Source organism: Curcuma longa, chromosome 1 (assembly GCF_044706935.1).
Source record: "Curcuma longa cultivar G26 ecotype Majalengka, Jawa Barat chromosome 1, ITB_CL_G26_1.1, whole genome shotgun sequence".
NCBI classification, from domain to species: domain Eukaryota; kingdom Viridiplantae; phylum Streptophyta; class Magnoliopsida; order Zingiberales; family Zingiberaceae; genus Curcuma; species Curcuma longa.
In genome coordinates, this window is record NC_133861.1 from 7,378,392 (window position 1) to 7,399,752 (window position 21,361).

Below are 21,361 nucleotides of genomic sequence, written 5' to 3' on the forward strand. Positions count from 1 at the left end.
GGGTTCACGTGAAGAATATTAGACATGCAATTAGGATTAGGGTTAGGGTTTTGGTGTGGGGGCACATGGATAGCTACTGACGGTCTCACTCACATTCATCTAGTGCATATATATCCATTCCGACTTCGCCACGAGGCAATGTCGAAGGGCAATGATCATGGATTGTGAAAGCTTAGATCGAGTTTGATTCGTAATGAGTAATGAGAATGACATGGCTAGATATATAGCTAATTAATTAAGTCGAAATTAATGAACGACATGATTTCCCTATATAATTCTCCTTCTTCATCCCTAATCATATACTTAAACACATGGGAAAAGACAAAGCAATACTTTAGCATACACCATTTGGTTGGATGCACCTCAACATGAAATATAAAAGTTACCAATTAAGAGTTGATTTCTCGAACCAAGCCTTCACAATTCGGTCAAAATAGGTGAGTCCTTCGCGTAGAAAATTGTTATTGAAGTGAAAAAAATGAACTTGTTCACTTGCGAGATCTTAAAAAAGGCCTTTCCATGACTGACCTAGACAATGTGGCACATGTACTTGAATAGCTCTTGTAGTTTTGTGCAACCATATCGTGCACCACAGCTAAGCCTATTTCGGCTTGAGGGGCCACTATAGCACCATAGCTATGACCGAAACCATTACGATAACAATTTTGTATGCAAAAAGAATATATAGGCTTTATTGCTTGATGAATCGTATTCCATCGTATTGTAATTAATATATATGGAATTAATAGAGAGTGGAACATACATAAAAAGTGGTAGTTTTGTGTTCATTGTCCATAGAATTATGCTAGGAAATTAAAGGCTTTAATAATTGAGATATAATGGATCGAGTTATGGAGTGGGTCCGTTTACTGCGGCGGACCTTTGGAGGGATGGGGAAGGGGGAAGAACGGCGAATACGAGAGTCCGTGAAGGGATGGCTTCGGGCTGCTGTCCGGTGCAGGCTTTTTGTGCGGATTGATTGGGCGCATAGGCACATGGCGACCCGTGACTCGTCATTTGTCTTCTTCTTTTCTCTCTCTCTTTTCTTTTCTTTCTTTCTTTCCTTCTCTTGTTTTTGGATGTGCATGCGGAGACACGCATGGCAATTTATGCGGCCACGTAATCTCTCACGTGAGTGGATCACGCTGCCACCGCATGGATTTCGTGGTGGGGCCCTATCTTTCTGTGGGCGGCCAATGGTGGGGTGAGGCATCGCGTGCCGGACTCGCAGGTCAAATTATTTTTATATATAATATTTTAATATTAATATATTATATAATAATATAATATATTAAAATTATAATGTTGGTATTGCTCGTAAAACGGCTCGGGCTACCCGTGATTCGGTTTGGACGGGCACGATTGATTGGGTCGTGCTTGGCACAATCTGGTCGTATCCAGTTGAATAAGTGATGCCCCGGTGCAGCACAAGTGCGTAATAATTTCCCAAACATTTAAGAATTAATAAAAAAATTAAATTATATATATTTTTTTAAATTTTTAAAATTTTCTATTAAAAAAAGCGAGTGACTAATTAATTTCTTCATTCATAATTGATTTACCGATAAATAAATTAGGTCTAGAAAGAAAGAAGTTTCAGTAATATGTGATGTAATATATGCTCAAATCTATATAATTACAAGTTAATCTTTAATAGAATGAAAAATAATAATAATTTTATATCGAGAGAATGATAAATAATAAAATAATATATCGAGAATGTACTAGAAGCATCTCTGTTTCATAGGGAGTATATAAAGGGCGGACGCTTGATTTCCTTCCTATTCTCTTTGCCAACCGGCCAGCGACATCGCTCTTTGTCGGGGCGATCGCTTCGACGGAGGCACGGGCGGCGCCGAAGAGAACGCCTGGAGTTTCCTGGCTTTGGATCGCTAGCTCGTCGATCAGGGCAAACCTTGCCTCGCTACCCAAGCGGTGAGTTCCCTATACACGCCTCTATGTTTTTTTTTGTTTCTTGAATCTCATCGTCGAGTCGAGTATGTATTTTTCCCATTAGGAAATTGTGAGTTGTTGAAAGATGACATCGCTGAAGTGGTCTTGTTCGTCGATCGGTGATCATGGTAAGGGGCGTGTAGGGTTTTTGATCTTCTTTATCTAATTTCTAAATCACCGCCTTTTTTGGTGGTGAAATTAATAGGAATCTTTGACCTACACCAGATTTACGTTGTTTTGCTTGCATAAGATAGTGTTTTCGCTTCTGATGAAGGAGGCGGGTGCTGCAAGGTTTGCAGGTCTAATGGCATTCTAGTTTCAATTAATATGCGTACGTGTTTCTATTTAATTTGTTTGAATCGTTAAACCAACATTTTTCAGCTTTCCCTTTGCAGTTTCTTGAATCTTGAATTGTTATTTCTCCCAAAAAACAGAAATCTCGCTGATCTTCTTTGGGTGGATATGGAATTAGAATCCCTATTCATTTTTAATGTAACATTTTCGTGTTGTGTTCTACACTAGCAACTTTAGTTATAGTTTTGGGAGATGAGTCCTGGAGGGCAATATACCTGCTAACATGCTTTGCATGAATTTGATCATGTCATTTCATAATTAACTGTCGAATTGCTCAGGTTTGTGTTCTTTTGGAGCTTTAGCCTTGGATTAGAACCATGTATCCCACTCAGATCGGCCTTGATCTAGATTTATAAGATACAACAAGGGTACTTGGGGATGATTTTCTTTAAAAAAGATATATTCATATCTGAATACTTTTGTGTTTATGCACGCAAACTTTGATTGTTTGACCACTTATTCATAAACTTGTTAGCTAAACATTGAATATATGCCTATATTCCTCTCACAAGTTGGTTTGTGGGTTCTGCCAAGCCTAACCTAGGAGTGATTATTTTTTTCTTAGAGACAATCACAAGACACCCTACTCTCAGGTCATGCCATGACAAATTTGATTGTATTACCAGTGTTCCTAAATGTGTAATCTATTAAGGTTAGTTTGTATTTTGTACCCATTACAATTGTATAAAGCAACAAGAAGTATGATGGTTCTTATCATCCTGATATGAATAGTGGTGAGATTAATCATGTTGCCCATGTCTTACAAATGCAACCCTCCACATGTATGCAAAGCATGGGGAACACAGACCCATTTTAAAGTTACAATTTACATGTTATTTAAGTGATGCTGAGTTATCATCCTCTTCTTTGCCTGGATATTCGTTTGTTTATGTTGATCATGCTAATATTCGTTTGTTTCATAGTAGAGCACACTTTTGCCTGGATAATTGCAAAAGTTAAATGCCGCATATAAGAAACTTGTGATCTTTCTTTTTGGTTAACACTATTCATTAATCATTAGTTGTTCTTTTGAGAATGGTCAAGAAATTGATTTTTCTTTAAATCAACGTCATCACATCGATTCAACAATGAACTAAGATAATGCCCTCCGGTCACACTTTTGCCTGGATAATTGCAAAAGTTAAATGTCGCATATAAGAGCATTTGCAATGCATCCTTATTATAATATCCTTCACCTTATTAAAGAGCATGGATTTCACTGTCACATATTCATTATAATAACATATCACTTTCACTCATATTTCTTTTAACATTAAAATTTATTATTTACAATCCTACTATCCACTCAATCATCATAAAATTATATATATTAAATAAATATATTTTAAAATATTAAAATTAAAATTATTATTTTTAATAATAATCTTATTTTTAAAATAATAATTTTATTATTTTTAAAAAATAATATTAAAAAGTGGATGTGTCTTATGATAATTAATAAACGGCTAAAATTATAAAGTTGAAAAAATAAAATTTATTTAAAATTGGTATGTAATTATAAAATTAAAATACAACAATAACTTAAAATAAATCATATTATGATGAAATTAAAAATAACAGATGAAATACTAAATCATGGATTATTATTGTATTGCCTCCAAATATACTCAACTAAGTGGGTGCTGATGAATTTGAGTGTCACGTAGTTTAGAATTTGTCCGAAGATAATTCTAAAATTCTTGATTTGAGCCATAGATAGGTTGTGCAGATTCGTCATCTTCATTATTGTACCAATTTATCACGTGAGCTTTCTCATTCTCAACAATCATGAGTATCAAAATAATGCATGCTAACATGATTTGTTTTAACTTTTTCCTATACCAATAACGAGCTAGATTTTTAACAATCGCCCATCGAGATTATAGCACCCCAAATGCCCATTCGATATCTTTTCTTGCATACTATTGTCTTTCCTTAAACAACTTCCTCTTGGGATATTCCGAGTAAGGAAAAACCTTAACGAAAGTAGCCCACTTTGGATATATTCCATCTGTTAGATAATAACCCTTCATATATGCAGTGTCGTTCACCGTGAAATTAATCTCCTGAGTTTTTCCTTGCAAGATATTATTGAATATAGGAGATTCATATAACACATAAATATCGTTATATGAATCGGTGATTCCAAAGAATGTATGTCATATCCACAAGTCATGAGATCCGACTGCTTCAAGTACGATTGTTGGTGACCCATGTCCTTTTAAATTGACATTTTCAAGCAATTGGATAATTTTTTCATTTCCAGTGCATGCAATCAAAACTATCCAAAATGCCAGGGAAGCCGTGTCTCTTATCATACATTTGAAGAAGACGTTGAACATCATCAGCATTTAGCCTTCTCAAGTACCTATCACCAAATATTTCAACCACATATTTGCAAAACTTCAAAAGACACCTGATGGTAATTGATTCACCTAAACGTCGGTACTCGTCAAGATGGTCGGCGAGGACTCCATATGCTAGTTGACGAATTGTAGCGGTACATTTTTGTAGTGGTGTCAATCCTTTTCTTCGCATAACATTGTTCCTATGTTGAAAAAGCGCTGAATGATTCTCTAATGCATTCACTATGCGGAGGAATAACTCTCCTCGCATTCGAAATTCTCTTCGAAATATTTCATTATGATACACCGGATTTATAGAGAAATAATCATTGACGAGCCTCTCATGCCCGGCTTCACAATTTTTTTGGATGAATCTTCTTCTTTTGCGTGTGTCCCTCATTTGATATGCTTCCATAAGTTGTTGATGTTGTTGAAGAACCAATGACATCAGTTTTTCACCCGGATCATAAACTTGTTTATCGATTTCAACATGGATTTTGTCTTCGCTTGTCGAGCTGGAACTTGAGCTAGAGCTACCTGTATAATGAAATATTTTTGAAGGAAACATGTTTTAGTTTATGTGTTTAAGAAATGGTATGATAGTCGAATGAAAATCTCGTAGCACAATGTGTCTATATATATTGTTTTTCTCATGCAACGGCTAGTTGGAACGGTTAGTTTGCAACGGCTAGTTGCAACAGCTAGTTTACAATAACTATTTTGTAAAATTATAATAATTGAAAATCATATTAATCAAAATGAGAAATACAATAATTAAAAATTACAATACATCAAAAATATAATAATACTAGAAAATGAATCTTGAGTAAACAATTTAGATATTCTATCTCGATCTAATATCCTGGAATAGATATTCATGTATGATAAGCTGCTTCTTTGTTATCTGTGAGGTGTCTTTATTCAATATTTTGTACTCCTTCAACTTCAAGTGACGATTCTTAGTTTCAGATTTGGACAGCGTAGCTTTTGCCTTAATCTCCTCTACTTCGAGTTGTTTTGGTTCAGATCGACTTCGAACTTCTTCATGCTTATGTACTCAGTGAACTTTGCGAAAATATTATTGTAGATTATTGCTAGATCCTTCATGGTCGATTTTATTTTGTCTTTTCCCTTTTTTTTGTTGCCTTCTGTCCTATTGGACGAGTATCTTCATCATCCAAGTCTATACTCACTTCTTGGTTGAAAGAGGTGTTGCTTACTCCCGACTCTGAGATCCTCGTCTTCTTTGTGGCCACAAAGTGACCAGTAGACTGTGGAGTAAATATTGGACGATCTTTGATAATTCTTCACACATGCTCAAGATTGAATACAACGACATTGTTTTTGAATTGATATTTTTCGTACGCAAACCTTAATATATATTTTTGTCACTGTAACCACTTCGATATGAATTATAAATACTATTGTAATTTGTATTGAATTGATATACCTTCTTTTGGATTGTATTGTGCCAATGTGATCGTATAACATTTGCACTTCTGGTGTTTAACCTGAGGGACGATTCTCATTGTAGTAGCTTGCAACACGTCCCCAAAAAGCATTCGCCTTTTGATCATTGTTGATTATTGGATCATTGCTGATAGTGATAAAACTTCTCGCTAAGACCTCATCTTCAACCTTTGTCCAATTTGAATGCTTTCTTGTACCCTCAGCATTTGAAATCACTTTTTCAAAATTGACCACCTCAATTGGGGATTTCCAGTCAGAAAGTTGAGTCTTTGGGACAAAAGTTGGAGTTGCAGGTTCATTCAACATCGGAGGAGTGAAAGATATATCAATTGTGTGTGGGGTACCATATCTATGAACAACTGACAGTGTGAAATATAGATGGCTCATATTTTGTCAATATTTGGCTGGAAGCGGTTGATATGAACTTCGAGGGGCATAATTCGGATGATTCATAGAATTTTCAAAACTTCAGAAATTTTGAAGATTCTGTGGAGGAAACGACATATTTGGAAATAGATATGAGTATTGATAATTTAAATAGCCCCAAAGGCTATTGTAGACTAATCCGATCGCCAAATATATAGTAAGGGGCGTAGCAGAGGAGATAAATAGCCCCAAAGGCTATTTACGACTAAAAATTATAGCAACTTATATTTATTTTAGGTGGTGTATTTCATAATATTAAGTTCTAATCCCCCTGTATATATATTGGCTATATTTTTGGGCCTAATATAAAAGTAAGTTTCCTGCGATAGCGACGTGGAGTGAGAACGACGGGGCGACGTGAGAACTGCCAGCCGAAGTTTCAGGACTCCAAGGTACAACATAGGATAGGACTTCTCACCAAAACCCGTGCACATCTTGACTTTCTGAGTTTAGTTGCTTCCTTCTGTAACCGATGGGTGACGTGTCAAACTACTCTTCAAACGATTTACAAGCTAACCCGATGCCAGAAGATAAGAAAGCCAATAGAACTCTTAGAGATAGCTTACATTTGTAAAAAAAAAAGAATTACATCAGCAGTCAATGATAAACTCTTGGACAGCTTCTTGGAGAGCATGAACTTCTTAGAAGCTTCTCTTTTGAGATTTTCCTCTACCTCCTTCCTCCGCGAGAATAAAATAAACAAAGACGGTGCAAGTGGATCCACTTGCCGGAGGCCTCTTGAAGATTTACACAATCCAGACCCGCGAAAACCAGCAATTGTCAAGCATCCCCTTGACTAGGTTGATCCATTGTGCAGAGAATCCAAATCGCGATAACACAACATATAAAGAATGAAACTCAAGGCGGTCATATGCTTTGGCCATATCAAGCTTCAGAATCAGATTCTTTCCGCTCGTCCGATATCATGAACTACGCCAAAATAATGTTGTCTCTAAACGAGCCTTCCTTTGACAAATGCGCTCTGTTCATCTGAAATAAGTGTAGGAAGCATGGTGCCCAGCCTTGAAACCATAATCTAATCTTTGATAAGAGAAAGAAAGTGAAAAAACAAATCGGCCTGTAATCAGATAAATACGAAGCACTTTAAACCTTGGGAATGATCGCAATGAAAGAGAAAGTCATTGACCTTGGAAAGAGAGGGACAACCGAAGGGGCTCACTCTAAATCTAAAGTCAAGTCAGGGGCGACTAAGATTGATGAGACTTTCTTTTTCAAGTTGAAAATAAGTATGAGACTTTTTTTTAAAGTTTCAAGTAAGTCAGGGGCGAGCACGTCTACCCGTCTCGTCCCTCACCTTTGTTGGCAGCAATCAGTCTCCATCGTTGACCAGTAAGATCCTTGCTTTAGAATTTGTTCCATCATTAGCCCACTTACATGCGCTCCGAAAATGAAATCATGGATTTCTTTCTTAACTTTCTGGACTTCAGACTCATGAAGACACCTCAGTAAGACGTCAGATTGAGTGTTTCAAATTGAAAATTACCCCACATACTCAAGCGTAGCTAACCTCCGTATGGTATGTCGGGCATTAGCTGTTGCGTACTCAGGGAATGTGCGATCCTCTATTAATTAAGTACTTAATTAAGTCTGTTTACATGGGGAGCCCATCGGACTGTGGCTCTCTTTCAATCTTATAACAGGGTTTTTTTGTTCAATCAAAATGGCTTTCAGCTCAGCGACCTCGGGAGATAGTCTTCTTTCTCCATGAGCTTTTCTAAGTACTCATGATCTGATATAAGCTTTTTAGATTTCGTTCTCCAATCTCCATTTGCCCTGCCCGCTCCCCTAAGGCTTATTACCAAGAAGGAATCTCCAATTACTTGAGCTTTCCTGATAGCTCTTTTGCTGCTCTCAGGCCAGCAATGCAAGCTTCGTATTAAGCGACATTGTTCGTACGTACATGGGAAACTCTACTTTCAGGCCAATGGGATCCTGGTCATCTCTGGCGATATAAGCACAACTCCTACACCGCTTCCGTCTTTATTCATAGTGCCATCAAAATAGATCGTCCAGTCATCAGACATCGGCGCTTTTTCTTCTGTGACAAAGAAGATCTCTGAATCGGGAAAAGGAGTTCTGAGCGGCTCCGGCAATGGGTGCGAAGCCGGGTGATTGGCCACTGCTTGCCCCTTTATTTACTTATGGCTAACATAGGTTCTTATTATCTATCCTATCCAATTCATAAAAAAGGAATTGCCACAACGCAGTCCTTCCAGTCAATGCAGGTTTTTCAAATACAAATAGAGAACTTCCCATTTGACAAAGAAAAGATTTATTTAGACGGCCTACGCTAGGCTTTTTAATATCTTTTGAGTTTGTATGATAGCTTAGCTCTCTCTACTCTTTGCTTAAATCGTGTCGTGTAGATGGATGGCATCTCTAAATTCCCACATCCCCGGATATGAAAGATGCATGGAAACTCATTAAGCTAAGGAATAGGGTCTTGGCCCAAGATGCAAGAATTTTGACTCCAGTAGAATATGGGAGTTTCAAACGGAGGGCTTGGCTCTGGAAAATTCTCTTATTAAGGGCAACAAAAAAATAAGTTGTTTCCAAGCGGAACTCGAATGGGCTGCTAGCAGATTAGTTGGGGATGGCAAGTTAAGACCGTGGGTAGGCTTGCCTTTCACTCGCTCTGGCACATTTAGGCGGAACGTCAACGTTCAAGTAGAATGAGGTCAATTTGAAAAACTCAAATGGAAAAGAGGGCCGAGTGAAACGACGGGGACTCGGGATCCAACCTTGAATAAGCAGGCACCAGTTCTTCATGGTGAAAGTTGAATGCAGGAGTTCGGGTTCGGCACCACGGCACTACAGGAATGTTGACCCTCATTAGCTCAGCATAAGGGACGAGCGTTTAAGTTTTTTGCACCTGTCTTATTCGATTAAATTCGACGGGTAGACGTTGAGACGGGACCTTCTATCGATCCATTGTTAAGTGAGAAAAAGGTGGAATTGAGCCCTATTAAGTCACGTAAAGGGGAGGGCGATCAAGGAATATAGATAGGCCGGACCTTCTTTCTCCTGGGGAGGAGTAGAGGAGCAGTGAATCTTCACTAACCATCCTCATGAGTTAATATAACTGGGTAGGTGCTGCCTGGTGAAAACCCCGACCAGAACCCCGTCGTTATCACTCGGCCGTGACTATTAGCACGTAGGCTTTCGTCTGCTTCAATAGTGTTTTAGTAGAATGGCATTACCTTCCGTCAAAGATTAGCTCGTGCCTCTCCCGGTATGGAAGCCAAGATGCCAATTAGAGCTAAAAAGCTCGGGGTCCCGGTTTTCGTATTACCTTTTTTAAGCATGTCCTGGCCCCTATCTATTGATTGGCTGGTTCTACTCCCCCACGATCGGTGCAGGCTTGAATCCTTATTTGCCAACTTTCTTTTGGGGAGATACGATGGGCAAGATCAAAACCACTTGATCTCATGGTCTAACCTATCTCAGCCTATTAGGTGGTGTTGGATTTCGCAAGTTCTTTGGCATCTAAAAGGCTCAACCAATGAAAGAAAGTCGTCATGCATGAGCAAAGCTTATGGGCGGATTCTCTAATACAACAATAAAGAATGGCCCATCTTTTTCCTTTTTCGGCGGCCACTTATAAACAGGGGGCATGTCTCTTTCTTGGAAAACTCTACTCAGTGTTCGTCTTAATGTGTCAGATCACACGCGATTCATTTTATGTGATGGCTCTTTCCGCTTTCTTCACCACTCATTGGAGTGGCTTGGGAGCTTTACGACATTCTTTCTCAAACAGCACATGGAAGGATTTGACCATGAAGCAACTTACTATTACATAAGATGGATGAGGATAGTCTCCACACGCTGTGCTCTGCCCTACCTCAAGTCGTTCGTAAGCACATCGCCATTGGTCTCACTTCTTTGTGCGTGAAAAGATCTTGTCCTCTGGTCAGCTGAGCGGTTCTTTTTCACGAAACCCACGTCTGTCGCTCGAATTGAATTTAGCTCTATTGTAAGTGAAAAAACTGAAAGCTCGTCCCTCTCAGCACCAGTCTAACATGGCCATCGGATAGTCGTCGGCCCTGTATATATATTTGAACTTATATTATAGCCCTTCGGAATTTCTATTTATTTTAGGTAAATATCTCCTTTATATTTATTTTAGGTAAATATCTCCTTTCTATTTATTTTAGGTAAATATCTCCTTTATATTGATTTTAGGCTTAGTCGTAAATAGCCCCAAAGGCTATTTATATGCCTCTGCGTAGCAGAGGTACTTATCTTATATTATATACAGTTAGTCTACTTAGTCGTAAATAGCCCCTTTGGCTATTTATATGCCTCTGCGTAGCCGAGGTACTTATCTTATATTATATACAGGCTGATTAGTCTACGCCAAAGGGGCTATTTATCTTCTTGGGGCAATTTCTCTCCTTTAGTCGTAAATAGCCCCTTTGGCTAAGGAGATAAATAGCCCCGAGAAGATAAATAGCCCCAAAGGCCCTACATTCATAATATTAAGTTCTAATCTGCCTTACTATAATATAAAGACCTCAGCTATGCCTCTTTGAGTCGAAAATAGACCCAAAGGCTATTTATATGCCCCAAAAATATAGTAAGTTGTGGCAGAGGTACTTATCTTATATTTAGTAGGATTAGTCTACTTAGTCGTAAATAGCCCCAAAGGCTATTTCTTCTACTCAGCATAGCTGAGGTCTTTATATTATATACAGGCAGATTAGAACTTAACTTAATGTTATGGGGGGCCTTTGGTGCTATTTACTTCTTGGGGCTATTTATCTCCTTAGCCAAAGGGGCTATTGTAGACTAAGTAGAATAAACCATCTTACTAAAATAGAAATATCTCTGCTATGCCTCTTTGTGAGTCGAAAATAGACCCAAAGGCTATTTACGACTAATCCGAATTTACCATAATATTAAGTTAAGTTCTAACTGTATATAATATAAGAGTTGTACCTCTGCTATGCCTCTTTGAGTCGAAAATAGACCCAAAGGCTATTTATATGCCCCAAAAATATAGTAAGTTGTGGCAGAGGTACTTATCTTATATTTAGTAGGATTAGTCTACTTAGTCGTAAATAGCCCCAAAGGCTATTTCTTCTACTCAGCATAGCTGAGGTCTTTATATTATATACAGGCAGATTAGAACTTAACTTAATGTTATGGGGGGCCTTTGGTGCTATTTACTTCTTGGGGCTATTTATCTCCTTAGCCAAAGGGGCTATTGTAGACTAAGTAGAATAAACCATCTTACTAAAATAGAAAGACCTCTGCTATGCCTCTTTGTGAGTCGAAAATAGACCCAAAGGCTATTTATATGCCCCAAAAATATAGTAAGTTGTGGCAGAGGTACAACTCTTATATTATATACAGTTAGTCTACTTAGTCGTAAATAGAGGATTAGTCGTAAATAGCCCCAAAGGCTATTTCTCTACTCAGCATAGCTGAGGTCTTTATATTATAGTAAGGCGGATTAGTCTACGCCTTTTGGGCTATTTATCTCCTTTGGCTATTTATATGCCTCTGCGTAGCCGAGGTACAACTCTTATATTATATACAGTTAGTCTACTTAGTCGTAAATAGCCCCTTTGGCTATTTATATGCCTCTGCGTAGCAGAGGTACTTATCTTATATTATATACAGGCTGATTAGAACTTATATTATATACAGGTAGGGCCAAAGGGGCTATTTATCTTCTTGGGGCTATTTATCTTCTTGGGGCTATTTATCTCCTTAGCCTTTGGGTCTATTTTCGACTCAAAGAGGCGTAGCAGAGGTACTTATCTTATATTATATACAGTTAGTCTACGCCAAAGGGGCTATTTATCTCCTTTAGTCGTAAATAGCCCCAAAGGCTATTTCTCTCCCCAATATCTAGTAAGGGGTAGCAGAGGAACTTATATTATATACAGGCGGATTAGTCTACACCTTTGGGGCTATTTATCTCCTTGCATAGCAGAGGAACTTATATTATAGTAAGGCGGCCCCACTATATATTTGAACTTATATTATAGTATGGCGGAATTTATTTTATAGGGCTTAGTCGTAAATAGCCCCTTTGGCTATTTATCTGCCCAATATATATACAGGGGTAGCAGAGGAACTTATATTATATACAGGCGGATTAGAACTTATATTATGAATGCAGGGCCAAAGGGGCTATTTATCTCCTTTGGGAATTTATTATAGCCCTTCGGAATTTCTATTTATTTTAGGCTTAGTCGTAAATAGCCCCAAAGGCTATTTATCTACTCTGCATAGCAGAGGAACTTATATTATATACAGGCGGATTAGTCTACTTAGTCGTAAATAGCCCCTTTGGCTATTTATATGCCTCTGCGTAGCAGAGGTACTTATCTTATATTATATACAGTTAGTCTACGCCAAAGGGGCTATTTATCTTCTTGGGGCTATTTCTCTCCTTTAGTCGTAAATAGCCCCTTTGGCTATAATTGACTTTTATATTAGGCCCCAAACTAGTAAATTGTAGCAGAGGTACTTATATTATATACAGGCGGATTAGAACTTAATATTATGAATGTAGGGCCAAAGGGGCTATTTATCTCCTTTGGCTCAATTTACTTTTATATTAGGCCTGCATTTCTCGGAATTTATATTTATTTTAGGGCCTAAAAAATAAAAATAAATTTCGTAAATAGCCCCTTTGGCTATTTATCTGCCCAATATATATACAGGGGTAGCAGAGGAACTTATATTATATACAGGCGGATTAGAACTTATATTATGAATGCAGGGCCAAAGGGGCTATTTATCTCCCTTCTATTTATTTTAGGTAAATTCGGATTAGTCGTAAATAGCCCCTTTGGCTATTTCTCTACTCTGCATAGCAGAGGTACTTATATTATATACAGGCGGATTAGAACTTAATATTATGAATGTAGGGCCTTTGGGGCTATTTATCTCCTTTGGCCAAAATAAATATAAATTCTCCCCAAAAATCTAGTAAATTACCCTTACTATATATTGGGGAGATAAATAGCCCAAAGGCTATTGTAGACTAATCCGCCTGTATATAATATAAGTTCCCCAAAAATCTAGTAAATTACGCAATTTCACCCCCCAAAAATCTAGTAAATTACGCAGAGGAGATAAATAGCCCCAAAGGCTATTGTAGACTAATCCGAATTTACTATAGTAGTTGGGCTATAATAAATTCCCTAGACTTGAATTTCCATTGGATTTATTGCTCATAGCAAGCTCCAAAATCCTTGAATTGTATTGTAATGTTCAATATTAGTTCTATTGTCATACAAAATTCAAGGACAAATGTGATTGGCATGACACATGAGTCTCATAATTACACTACTAAAAAGTGCTTTGTATTGTCTTTTTCTCTTTGGTGGCCTTATTACTACTTTAAATTCACATTCATCTTAGTCATCCTAATCTTTACATTTTAAAATATATGATAATGTAGTTTGGCTAATCTCAAGACTCTTTAGCATGAATCATGTTATTTAGAAAACATATAGGTTTTTATTCCCTAATAGTGGTCTATAAGGGAGCATCAACACCTTCTTTTAGTTCATTCTTAGCTAGGGTTCAGTTTATAAAAGTGGTGTTGTCTCAATGTTTTGTTTACCATTAATATAAAAGTTCCTCTTATAATTTTTTCATGAGATTTTTCTTCTGTGTGTGATAGTTATCCTCGTACTTCATCAATTTCATCCTAATTGCTTGTGAGTTTGGAGTTCAATTATGGTGTTGCATCACAAGGTCACCAATTGCCTGTTAAAAGGGACTAAAATAACTACTGTAAATTAACAAAGCAAACTAATCCAAAGCGCACAATCAAGAGAAAAGAAAGAGGAAACTACAAATAACTAAAACAAGAAAGTTAACAGTATAAACCTCACTGATCTTTGATGAAGTATCTGCATCAACTGTAGACATATCTATGTATCCTTTTCCTGTGGAAAATTGTCAAGCACCCCATCTTTGTCAAAAACAACCTGAATATAAAGCAATTGGTAATAACAAAACTTAGAGATGGTACACAAAGTTAATTTAGTTACTCACTAACCGAGAGAGCTGCACTAGGATCAGATAGCATGGCAAATGTGTACTTGCACTTGTTAACAACAAGTGCAGGAGTCTTCCCAATAGAAGCACCTTTTGCCACTAGCTCCTCACACTGCAGTTGTTAGCAAAGTGAAAAGTTAGACAAATCTCAAGGAGGTATTATAGGTTCACATAGTCAAGCCAACTAAAAGTTGAATTAATCTTGTTGGTAATATCAAAAGGAGAAATAAGCTAACGCTAAGGTTTAAAATCTTGACCCACGTCAAGGTTTCGTTCCCAGACTGGAACGAGACGGTTTCAGTATCGTATTGTGTCGTGTCATGCCGATATAGTTTCGATATTTTTTAAAAATTTTAAATATAATTGTATATTAATTTTATTAATATTTGATTATTAAATATGCTTTATATGTTGAAATGTTGAATTTATATTTCAATATTTTCTCATAAGATAATGTCTATTAAATTATTATAAAATTTATTTTTAAAAAATAAATAATTTTTAAAATTAAAAATTAAATTTAAAATTATAAAATCATTTGAAAGGTTAAAAATAATTATAAAATTATTTGAAAATCTTAAATTATTTTTTTGAATGTATTTGTAAATTTTTAATTTAAAAAATTTTATTTGAAATGTTTAAGAATTATATTTTCTTTAAAATTTTAGATTGTTTAAATTTATATTTAATTTTAAAATTTTAAATTATTTTATAAAATATTTATTAAAATTTAAAATTATTTAAAAATTTTGAAATAATTTTTAATATTTTATAACTATTAATAATAGTTTATTTATAAAAAATATATATTTAAAAAATAAAAAATTAACTATACAAAAAAATAAAAAAAAATCACGGCTGCAATGACCCGTGGAAGTTGTCGCGACACCGTGGCCCTTGCAAAGGATTTTAGGAATATACAAAATTTTATTAAATTTTATTAATTTTTATTAATTTTTTTTTAATTTTAAATCAATTTTTATATATTTTAATAGGATAATTTAATTAAAATTTCAGGAAATATGTTTAATTATTTATTTAAGTTAGGGGTTGATTGGATTCATTAAAAAATAATAACATAATTAAGAGATAAATAAATAAAAAAATTATTATATATTCTTAAAATTAAAATAAATAAAATATATAATTAATTAGATATTTTTATTAGGGTTTAATTAAGCCTCTTTGAATTATCCCTATCTTAGTTAAGAGTTGATTAAGTTAATCAACCAAAATTCAATTTTAATTAAAAAACCCCTGTTTTACCAACACAACACGACCTTGGCACGACCGCGGGGTTGGGCGACCCTAGTGTCAGGTCATGTCGATGTCGGGCGGTGGGTGAAATGAAATGTTTCGCCCGTTTTGACCAGCTCAATATGATATTTCAATTCCTAGCTAATACAAAAAATCAACTATAGACAATTTTTATTTTTAAAATAATGAAATAGTTAATTGAAAAGGATTAAACTAAAAAGAACTGCAATTGTCACATCCTCAAATCAAAAGCTACATGAGAATGGTTTTATGAGGGGGTTCACAAATCAATGTGATTTCTAACTTATACTTTCTCATATAAATGTGTCCTAGATTGATGTAAATACACTAAACTACAAACTCAAGTTTACCAATACAAACAAAGGTATTAGAAAGTGGTTTCAAGTGACTGACAATCAGCCCCCCATAGTGCATATGCAGTATGCAGGACTATATATGAGAGAATAGGTGGTCAAGTAAAATATATATAACTCATACAATGTAAACATATATATAACTATGAAGAATAGGTCATATCTAGTAGTCACATGCTTATAATTCATATCTATTTATCGCTTGCAAAATAAAATTTTCATATAATACTTACAAGTTAGTATGTCACAATCACCACATAAATCTTCTTTATTGTCATTAAATTCTTCATTATAAAATTAACCAAAATAGTTTTCCTTTTTCACGCATAGACAGCCTGCCTAACCCATATAGGCTATTGTTAGGCTCGTTTCAGCACTTTAACCATGTAAAGAGACTACATAGCTTATATGTGATCTTGTCAATTGTCTAAAATGCCTAGGCTGTTAAACCACTTAAACAAACCACCTAGCCCGCATTGCTTTCTCAATACAGTGGCGTAGGCTGCATTTTAAAACAATAAAAAAGATTATCAGGATGCAATTCTTGTTGCTACAATTGTTAGCACTGATTATTAACAATCACCAACACATAGTGAAAGAAAGAAACAAGAAGAACTAGTAGAATATGAAGGTGTAAGATCAAGAAGAAATTAGATCAAAGATTGAACGGATTATCAAGCTTGTACATGTTCATTGTCACACAAAGAACAGTTATTGATATTGATATGCTTTAAAATCTTATTCGCAGCCTTTCTGCTCCTATGTCAGCATCAACAGCCTTAGTTAACATGGGGGTTCAACAGTGACTAGATAACTGTTCGACGCTGACCATATTATCTTTTCCAATTTTTTATTTCAAGACGCTCTCCTTCTTCTTAATCCTTCTCTTCTTTCTCTCTCTCTCTCTCTCTTTTGTTGTTGTTGTCTCTTCTTTGTCCCATCCATCTTTCTCCCCCTCTTCCTAAAAGATGTCAATCGCCAAAGCCATAATGATTTTGTCTCAACTAGCTACGGGGGCCCAACACCAGAATTTAAAGTAGACATACTTAACAAATCTCGAATATGTCGAGTTGCAACAAGATTCATTGGCATCATCGAGAAGTTCAGGGTTGGGAATCGTCAGAAAGGTTACACCTCGTCATTAAGGTCGGATCAGTCGAGCATCAATTTGACTGAAACTAGTCGAGTCGGCAAGTCAGGAAAGCCTCTGAAGGCCTTGCCCCGGCACCCTTGGAAGGGAGCGCCGTCCATTGGACTCCAGAGTGCTCGCCTTTTAAAACCCCACATAATCTCCATCTCATATAAAATCCCTCTTCAAGGACAGACAATCAATAATTAACAACCCTAACTGCTATTCATAAATCCTTCATCAGCAGATTGAACAACTGCCATTTCCCTTTCAACAAGCAATCTCACGAAAAAACAACCACAGAAGCAAAATGGGAAGTGAAAAAAAAAAAAAGAAAGGCAAAGTTCTACAGATAGAAGGATGATCGGGGAACTAGAAAGGGAAGGTAGGATGAAGAAGAAGAAGAGTGAAATCGACCTTGGAGAGGGTCCGATTCCAGACGGTGACACTGTATCCGTGACGGAGGAGGTTGACAGCCATGGCTTTGCCCATGATTCCTAGACCCAGGAATCCCACCTCCATTCTTGACTCTGTCGCCTTCCTCGCTGCTCTGCTTCGGATCTCGAGTTCTGCCCCCAATCAACCGGATCCACTGAAACTCACGCCGGCCGCTTTGTTTCTTCGTGGTTAGCGGATAGCAGTAGGATGTGATTAAAAAATATTTAAAAAAATAAAAAAAAGGCTATTTATGGAATCGATTCGTCATTCTCATTGCGATAGCGGCCATTGGATGATTGGAAGATGGCCGAGGGACCACCGTGGCGGAGCTGAACCTCTTAAATAAAATTAAATAAAAAATAAAAGATAGTGGCCATTGGATGATTGACAGTTGGCAAAGGGCACCACCGTGGCGAAGGTGACAAGGCGTGGGCCCGCTGGAGGACTACACTTGGTGCATAGAAATAGGCAGAGGCCGGCAGAGTAAGCGGGTATTCTAACTTAGCAACCAACCAATCAGATACGACAAAGGCTGTATCCGATCTGACATTTTATTATGGCTGTAACATGACACCCAAAATGTAATGTAATTTTTTAATATCAGATATCTAGAAAATGAAATTGCTGACGTAATATTTCAATATTATTAGTTATTCAAATATTACATATATATACACTTTATGAATTTTAAATTTTAATTTTTTAAAAAAATATTATTATTTATCATCATGCCATACCTTGGAGAGCTTCCAGGCCGGCTCTAGGCACTGGCCTATGCCTAGGGCCCCATTTTAATTAGGGCCCAACTTTGAATATATCAATATATATATTAAAAAATAAAAAATATTAAAAAAAGTTTATTAATCGGTTTAATCGATTAGAGTTCCGAAAACCCCTTAAAACGCCCAAAAAATCCTAAAAATCGTTCACCTTCTTTCCGTTTTGAAATCTGAATCCCCGATTTGAACCGAAATTTCCAAGTCGCCGTTCGCCTTCGCCTTCGCTCCGCCCTGCGGCCTGCGCCTTCGCCCAGCCCTGCCTTGCGAGCCCTTCGCCTGGCCCTGCGCCGTCGCCTTCGCCTTCACCCGGCCCTGCGCACCCTTCGCCCGGCTAGCCGGCCCTGCGCCTTCACGGCTTCGCAGCTTTGCCCGGCCCTGTGCACCCTTCGCCCGACGACCCCGACCCTGCGCCAGTGCGCCTTCGCCTTCGGCCGAGTGCCGACCCTACGCCTTCGCCTTCAGCCGGCCTTGCGCGCCCTTTGCCTTCAGCCGGCCCTGCGCGCCCTTCGCCTTCGTGCCCGCCCTAACCCTTCGGCCTTCTCGCCTTTGCCGGTGAGTAATGATTTTTTTATTAAATGATCTTTATTATTTTATCAAATGACTTATATTATTATGATTTATTTCATCATTAAATTACTGACATCTTTTGATGATTAAACAATCAGACTAATTACTTCATTTAATTTGATCAATGACGAGATAATTCTGATTGAAAAATGGAATGAAAATATAGTTTTCATGTTCATGAACGAATTGAATTAAGAAATAAATATATATTGATAGAATATGTAAATAAAATATTATAAATTGATCTTTCTTCTGCCCCTTAAATAATTTTTTAGGGTGAAAATTAATGTATCTGATTAATGATTAATGTATGTGTTTCTTTAGGGTGAAAAGTTTTTAGAAAGTTGGAAGTTTTGAGGGCTTATTTTTTAAGACATGGAAGCTAAAGAAAGTACACAAAATTAAGGCCCCTTCGCTAGACCTCGTCGGCTCGTCGCGGTTGAAGAAGAGCAGGACCGAAGAAAAGTGGTAAGCACCAGCACTCCCTTTGTGAATCTGTTCCTTTTTGCTACGCATAAATTAGATTGTATTATTATTTAATTCTAAAATATTTTTATTTCCATAAAATAGTAGAAAATTATATTTTTATTATTATTATTTGAATATAAATATGGCTAAAAAATATAATTCTGGATATATAAAACGTATGAAAAAAAAAGAAAAATAGAAGAATTTAATGAATCTCAAAAATGCACACTTGATAAATTTGTTATTAATAATAAAAATCAAAACTCAGAAAATAATATAATTGAAAATTTAAATGAAATAATAAATCCAGAATTAAAAACAGCACTTGAAGTATTAAATTTTATTAAAAAATTAAATTTTTTTCTTAATGCATGGATAGTTTATAGAATATTACTGACCATACCTGTTAGTGTAGCTTCAGCAGAAAGAAGTTTTTCAAAATTAAAATTAATAAAGTCTTATTTACGTTCAACTATGTCTCAAGAAAGATTAAATAATTTAGAAATGTTATCAATTGAAAAAAATTTATTATTAAAATTTGAATATGAAAATTTAATTAATAATTTTGCTTCTAAAATGTAAGAAAATTTAATTTTATATAAAAAATTTATTTTTAAAATTAATATTTTAATTTATTTTTAAAAAAATTTAAACTCACCATTGTCGGTCTCAAGTCCGAATAAAAAAGGGTGAAAGAAAATTTTTTAAAATAATAATAATTATTTTTAAAAAAAAATTCGCCTAGGGCCCTCTGTAGGCTTGAGCCGCCCCTGAGAGCTTCGTACACTCTTAAATGTGAATACACTAAAACTTTATTTTTGATAGAAATTTATATCAGAATTTTCATAAATCAAAGTAACTGAAAATATCTAAGTCATAAAAGCATCTATAATCACATATTCTCATTTACATTGTATATCTTCAATGTCTTCCTTCGTCGTGATCAACTATACTTCTCAATTTACTTTTTCATATATGGTCGTGAGGTCTTTTTGATGAAGTATATCTTCAATTGATACTGTTGAACCGTTGGGATAGCGGATTCCACTTTTTGATGAAGCATATCTTCAATTGATACTCATACAAGTATTTAAGGGGGTTGGTAGTTGTTTTAGTTAGAACCCTTAAACCTTTAGGGAGTATTTGATTGGAGGTTATCGTTGATAACCTTGATTATATGTCTAAGGTTATCATTGATAACCTTATTTGGTTCAGATTACGATCGATTTTCAAGTAATGCAACATCATTACCACATCAACAAATGAGTTATAACTTGAAATTTTGATTATCTTAGAAACCTAAGATTTTCTACAATTTCAAAGGTTAATAAAATTTTTTTTCATGATTATCCTCTGATTTTAAAATTGAGTTAATTGAAATATATCATGAAATTTAATTGAAACTGAATTAATTAATTCAATAAATTTTAATTTAAATACTTATAAAATTAAAAGTTTATAAAAAAAGATAATTTATTTTAAATATTTAAAAATAAAATTAATAAATTATATTTATTAATTTAATAAATTATTTTATTAAAATAATTATTTTATTAAAATATATAAATTTATTTTAAATTTTATAAAATTAATGAATTAAAACTAATTATTTTATTAAAATAATTATTTTAAAATTATATTTATTAATTTAATGAATTATTTTATTAAAATAATTATAACAAATTATTTAATAAAATATATATAAATTTATTTTAAATTTAAAAATTACAAATAAATTATATTTATTTTTATATA

The 21,361-nt window shown here is 35.4% G+C and overlaps 2 pseudogenes; both read right to left on the minus strand.

The window, feature by feature from the left end:
• Nucleotides 1-3,901: 3,901 nt before the first annotated feature.
• Nucleotides 3,902-6,428, minus strand: LOC141823443 (uncharacterized; annotated as a pseudogene).
• Nucleotides 6,429-14,264: 7,836 nt separating this feature from the next.
• Nucleotides 14,265-17,982, minus strand: LOC141823452 (glyoxylate/succinic semialdehyde reductase 1-like; annotated as a pseudogene).
• Between the last annotated feature and the right edge of the window lie 3,379 nt (nucleotides 17,983-21,361).